The following is a 6,949-nucleotide window of genomic DNA, read 5'->3' as shown; positions in this document are numbered from 1 at the left end:
AGCTTAGCTTTTTTCCACTGATCAAACTCAACCCTAATCTTGCGGCACACCTCTGACGGCATGGAGGCGAACTTGTCGAAGACTCTACTGTTGCGCTCGAGCCAGAGGCAACGAGCAGTGAGGATCACCAACGAGTTGAGCTCCTTTCGATCCTTTCTTGGCACCGCTTCAGAGATGTTGCTCCACCAAGTATCAATGTTGTCCGTAGGCGAAGGAGTGAACCTGTGCAGCCGGCGCGGAAGCAACAACATGTACCAGATTTGCCGGGCAAAGGAGCATTGCACTGTGAGGTGAGCTGCCGTCTCCGGTTCCTGACAGCACAAGGGACACTCGCTGGGGTGCTCCAAGCCTCTCCTAGCCAGCCGATCAGCAGTCCAAAGCCGACCCTTCAGAGCGAACCACATATGTAATTTATGCATCAAAGGAGCTCCTGAAGACCACAATTCCTTCGCTGCGAGAGCACTTGTCCAACCCACAAAGAAAGCGTTGTATGCTGACTTTGCGGAAGTTAAGACTTTTAAGATAGTTGGCTAGTTCATCATCAATTCTACAACACGGTGTCAAAGTACTAGCTTTTGTCTCTGCATTTGCTACGCTGTAATTTTCTACAGTAAATGTATCATCGATCTGAGTGGTACAAGTTCGCACACAACACATACACACATGTAAAAGTTTCACAAGCATTGTGGTTCCAAAGATTCTATCGTCAAAGTTTTTTAGTTAATTCAGTTCGTCGGTCGCGTGCTCCCACACACAGTGTGCACGTTGCCTTGACTCGCACAAACCCTTTAGCTTGCCACCGAATATGCATGCACCCACAACGTCCAAAGACTGTGCCAAAAACTTTAGACTTTGGAACCAGTTAGAAAGGCGTGCTTTGTTAAACTGGCATGTGAAGCTACCATATATGTTCAGAGAATCCATAGTTGGCCATGCACGCTGCGGGCCCCGCGCCACATTTCTGTTTATTTGCAGCGTTTGGGAGACTCGGTCTCCGACCATGCCAAGTTGCTTGCATGGTGTCTCGTGCGGAAATGTGACAAGTTTACTTTGCCCGGTACATGAAAAGAGGGAGGTGCCGACGGTTAAATGTTGGGGCCGTCGACGTAATCTCCAGATGCCTATGGCTGGAAAAGAGCCGTCAGCATATCTCCGTCGTCGGTATTCCGATGATATGCCTAGGCTACCGCCGGTAGAAGGACCTTACATGGAAGAGAAAAAAATAGAGAGTAGTACATTGTTGCATAGTAAAATTCAATATTACATTCCAAATATAATTTTATCCCTTTTAGCTACAGTGTCATCTTTTCACTATCAATGTCACTGTAGTAGGTACTATCATCAGAACTGGAATACGGTTCACTTTTTTTACTTTGCTTAGATTTGGATCCTACAAATGGCATTGAAATATACTTACATATGTACCAGGCTACATAGATAAATTCAGAAACAAATAAAATACATCTAGGAATATCCAAAGATTTTAAGAGAATATGTCCCCAAAATCCAAAATCAATAGCGGTGGGATTTAAAGAAGGGACCCCTTCAAGGAAAGGAAATCTTAGCGGCCAACAAATTTGACTAACCAATGTTGATCTCCTATGGCTGCGGCATGGAAGTGCATCAGCGGCGCGGTGGGGTGTTGCAAGGTCAGCGGCGGCAACATGGTCTTGCAAGGTCAGCGGCAGTGGCGTGCTCCCGCAAGGACTGTCGTGGGTTAGGTATGGGGTAGGGGCGAGTTCGGTATGGTAGTGGGGTCGCAGGCCTACTCCTCACACTATTAAGCTCGCGGAACAAAGAAAGAATATTTTAAAGCTAGAGGAAACTTTAATTTAAAGGTCCAAAATGCCATTTTTAGCCAAATAACTATTAAAATGCTAGCTTGAATTGGGTCTTTCACAATGCTTTGATAGAAATACAAATTTTTTGTGAAGCATGTACCAAAAAATCAACTTGATAACATTTCAAGCACATTTTTATTAGAGATACTACATCACATGCCAACCATAAACAACAATAAATTCACTTGATCACTCAAGCTTGACCAAAGCGATGTTTGTTATTAAATTAGGCAAAGCTGAAACAAGTCAACATCTAAGCAAAAGAGAAAGAGAAGCCGCTATAGATTTGCTACTAAATTAGGCAAAAAGAATGAATGAGGTTAGCGAAATAAAGAGATAGAAAGTGCTTTGATTTATTTCTAAAAAGAGAGATACAAGACTAGTGAGACATAGAGAGAGGGAGAGAGAAAATGTGCTCTGTTTTGTTTCCCAAATCGTCTAGGGGCATGAGGTGAGCGGCGCACCCAAACGATGTGGCCCTTACGCAGACCCACACGCTGCGGCCCCACACATCAGCATACACCTTCTTATGAGAGTTTGAGACAATATCTCAGGCAAATGCGGAGGAAAGTTTAGAGGCTGGGGACAAATGAGGACAGCTAACAAAGGAGGGGTACGAAACTAGATATCCCTACATATATTGTCATTAGAAAGAAGAAGAAATCATGTGAGGCAAGTGAGGTAATCGGTGTCATTATCAAGCATCCTGGAGTCACTGTCAGATACGGTACTACTGGTGCTCACACGACCATATCAGGTTAACAATTAACTTGCATATCATAGAATGTGTTGGCAAGCATTTGCTGGGGTAGTTGCGTTCGTACGTCGCCGATCTATTCCTTGTCACACACATGCACGCTAGACTAGATGCATAAAAAACACAAATTAAGATATCTTTAACATTTCCGAAGCGTGCAAGACAGTTACACTACTGCATGCGGCCTAACGCACGCAGACACTGATGAATAAGTCCTCTGTCCTCTGGAGGTTTGCCGCCTTGCCGCTGGAACACGGAGAAGGCTTAGCACCGTCCAATACGGCTAGCCAGCCGTCGTTGTCTACACGTACGCCCTGACTCATGACAGGAACCTGATGCGGCAACATACGTACGTGCCGCATGCAGGTAGCTGACGAGGATTCTAGGAAAGTACGTACGCGCGATTCGCCGGATTTTATAGTTTGGCATATGTTCGAGGAGTATAAACAACAAGTGTTGTCGTAGCTAGTGTCGCTCTATGCACGTATTGCTGATCTGTCGGGGGGTTTGAAAAATGATGTACTCCGTATAATATGTTCGCTGTACGTACGTAATTATTTATCTTTGACGTCTCGCGTATCTTGACAATTGACATGTGACGACAATACCAACGCAATTCGTTGTTCATTTAAATAGACAGAGAATTAGTTTGCTAGGTGTAGGAGAGAGAGAAAGCAACATGCAAGTATTGGTTTCTTGACGTAGAAGAAGCTCATCACTAACTAACCTCACGATCGAGCAGTAGTTTATTGAAAGGAAACTGCTGGGCGTCCCCGGGGATCTGATTTCCCAGCCCCCGGGTCCCCAGCCGTCAGATCAACCATTTTGACGGTTAGATTTGCATGTAGCAAAAAAACATCTTCGGTAGCAAAAAATCACCCCCAGCAGCAAATGACTGAAGCAAAAAACGGTTCGTTCAGAAAAGAAAATAAAAAGGCTGGGCCCGCCGGAGACCTCGCCGAAGACCACGTTGCAAACATATTACGCAGACGTAGCAAAACCGCAAATAAATTGTAGCAAATTTTTTTATTCATATGCTGCAAATCCTCTAAGACATCAACGGAGACATCGCCTGCAGCCGGCAGCAACACCGTCCGAGGTTGCAGCAACTCCGTCGGTCCAGGACAACAACACCACAAGCTGCTAGTAGCAACGCCCTATGCCTATGGTAGCAAAACCAAACTTATCGGATACCCCGCCGGAGATTTTGTAGCAACAATTTCGTAATAAGGTAGCAAAACACCAGAACAACTTTAGCAAAAGATTTATATTATTGTAGCATCGTCGCCAGACAAAATGTACTCCGTAGCAAAAGTCAACAACTCGCCTCGCCACCCCCCGTCGCAGCCGCCATCTACGCCCGCTTCCTCGCCCTCCCCCCTCCGCTGCGGGAGCACCCGACAGCGCGATGAGTCCAGCCACGATCATCACCCTCGTTGCCACCGACCATGACTTATCTCTTGTGAGATTTGGCGGGATGCACGCGGTGAAGAAGGAGGGGATGCCGGCTTGGAAGTCAACGACGCGGGGCCGGATCATGGAGGAGCGTCGCAGCGGGAGACAGACCTCGCCGCGCGGAGATGGTAGCCTATGGGGTCGCGGCGGCGGCGCGTGGCTGGGGCGCGGCAGCCCCGAGCTTGTGCGGGAGGCCGCATGGCTGACGACGCCCCGAGCGTGGCTGGGCACGGTGGCGGAGTGGCTTGGGCGCGGCAGCGCGTGGCTGGGACGCAGCAATCTGAGCTCCCGCGAAAGGCCCCATGGCCGGTCTCCTCTGCTCCCCATCCCGATCCATTGACGGCAGAAAAAAGGAAAAGAAAAGTGGAGATGGTTGTGCGGTTGGTGGGTTCTTCCTGGAGACGTGTGACACGCGGCCACGCGGGAAGGAGGATATCCACACGGTGTAGAGCATCCAACGGCTCCCGACCCGAAGGTTGTGTGGCTCGCAGCCTCCGGGGGAACACAATCATTTTCCTTATTGAAAGAGCAGGCCGGGTCTTGTTATGTACGGAAACAGAGGAGGGAAAACAGGGAGCGGGGGACACTTGTATGGTATGCAAGCCCTGCCCGGGGCCCCATTGTTTGTTTTTAGGGATCCCCAAAAGTAAAAGAGAGTCGTACGATCCAACTGCTTTGCAAGTTGATTGACTTGATACGATGCACTTGGATGCGTACTCCAAAGCCTGCAAATATTCTCACTTTCTCAGCCCAGCACGAGTAGGCCAAGGGAAAACATTCCGCCAAGCATGTGAGGAGATCCTGGGTGTCGCCACGATCGTAGACTCAGGGCATCTCCAGCCGCGCGACGCAAACGGTCTGTGATCGAAAATGCGTCGTCCGCGGAGACGTAAACCTGGCCTAAATATACGTCTCGGATGCGTCTCCGCGGACGCTCCGCGGACGCCGAAAGTGTCCGCTCGCGTCTGGCGGACGTTTCGTCGGGCCCGCCTGGCAGCGACTCTGCGTCGATGCGTCTTCTCAAACGCGCCAGCAACTGCGCCGCCGCGTCACTTCGGCAATCTGCGCCACGTTAATGGTGATGCCTCGGCTGCCGAGCGGGCGCAGCCCACCTCCGCCAACCACGTTAATGGCGACGCCACGCGTCCCGCGGCCACCGCATGCCTCCGACCTATATAAAGGGGGCGCGCGTTCTTCTTCCCCATCCACTCCTCCAAAGAAACCCTAGCCGCCACAAAGCTCGACCGTAGCGCCGCCTAGGTGTTCCTGCGACGCAGCCAGGCCCGCGAGGAAGTCCATGGCCGGTCCTAGTGGCCGGCGAGGCGGTCGAGGCCGCGGCCCTGGGCGCCCACGTGGCCGGGGCAGGGGCCGTCGTGGTGGAGCAGCTACGGCCCCACACTCGCCGTCGCCTGGCCCTCCTCGTCCTCGCAGGAGGAGCGCTGCTTCGAGTTCCTCCTCCGCATCGACGACGACCCACTCGGCATCAAGCGGCTCCCGGACAAGTTCGCCGAGTTCGTCGATGGCGTCAAGCCGGTGCATTTGCAGCTACGGGAGGCCAGCTGCAACTTCTGCCGCTGGACCGTGGATGTCCTGTTCCATGGGCAGGGCAAGATGTACCTGCACACGGGGTGGGACAAGTTCGCCCGTGACCTCGCGCTCGAGCCTGGCTGCCAGCTCACCTTCCTCTACGAGGGGGACGGCGAGATGATCGTCAAGGTGTTCGACGACACAGCCTGCCGCGGGCACTACCACACCGGCGAATCCGGCTCGGACACCGATAGTTAGAACTTAGAATGTTCTTTCTTTGCAGCGAATCTGGCTATGGGCCAGACGAAGCTAGTAGTGGAGGTCTCTGCCTGTTCTTCCTCGGTAGAACCAACAAAGGCGCCGTCTCCTCCCGCTGGATTTTCCAGTTTGGGTGATTGGGTGTGCCCTCGAATGTTCTTTCTTGGCAGCGAACATACGGAAATCAACACAACCGGTTTCTTTTTTTTTTAAATGTAATATTTGTGTCAACCATGGTTCAAACTATGTGTTAGTTTGTGTAAACCATGTTCCAAACTATGTGTTAGTTTGTGTAAAATCATGTTTCAATATGTAATATTTGGAACTATGTTTAAACGGAGAAGAGGAAAAAAAAAACAAGAAAAAAATAAATGCGTCGCCCCGCTGGAGCAGCCCCAGACGCAAACGGACGCGCGGATAAAAACAGTCATTTTAGCATCCGCAGTGCAACGTAAACGGACTCTCACGGATATTAAAATGCGTCTGTAGTGCAAGAATACCTTCAGTCCTTCACCCGTTGCCCCAATTAATTGGTATACTGGAATCCTGGCTATAAATGGGCTTTCACATGCGCCCCAAGACGGTACTAGTACATTTAGCTGCCTAATAAAATAGACGGCGTGTTTGTGGCAATCCAACGACCAACGAGGGATGTTGGCACCTACCGGCACGTCGGATATCGCCCACGGGACCCGCTTGGCAGGAACTAAGTCCAAAATCCTACATATACTCTGTTTTCCCCACCCCCTAAATTTCTCATGTTTACTCCATTTTTTCCGCCTGCCGCTAAAATTCCCTCCTAGAGCACGCTCTCTCTTGCGTCGTCGCCGGCATGCCTCCGAAGAAGAATTCAATAGGGCAGCGCGCAAGTCGACGTCAAAGGTGAATACTCCCACAATGTCCGACGAAGCTTGGGAGGACAAGCTCCCCCAGTGCAAGTACGTGAGGGAAGACTGCAAAGCCAACAACGTCCACATGGCCTAGGTGGAGGCGGCCTCAACGGTGGCAGAGGCCGGCCTCATCCTTGGCCAGTCCGAAGGCGAGTGCGGCTACTGAGCCGACCCCAGAGGCACACAAGGAAGCACCACCACCGCCGGTCATGGATCCGTTG

The sequence above is a fragment of the Lolium perenne genome, chromosome 2 (assembly GCF_019359855.2).
Source record: "Lolium perenne isolate Kyuss_39 chromosome 2, Kyuss_2.0, whole genome shotgun sequence".
In the NCBI taxonomy this organism is placed as follows: Eukaryota; Viridiplantae; Streptophyta; class Magnoliopsida; order Poales; family Poaceae; genus Lolium; species Lolium perenne.
This window is presented reverse-complemented; position numbering follows the sequence as displayed.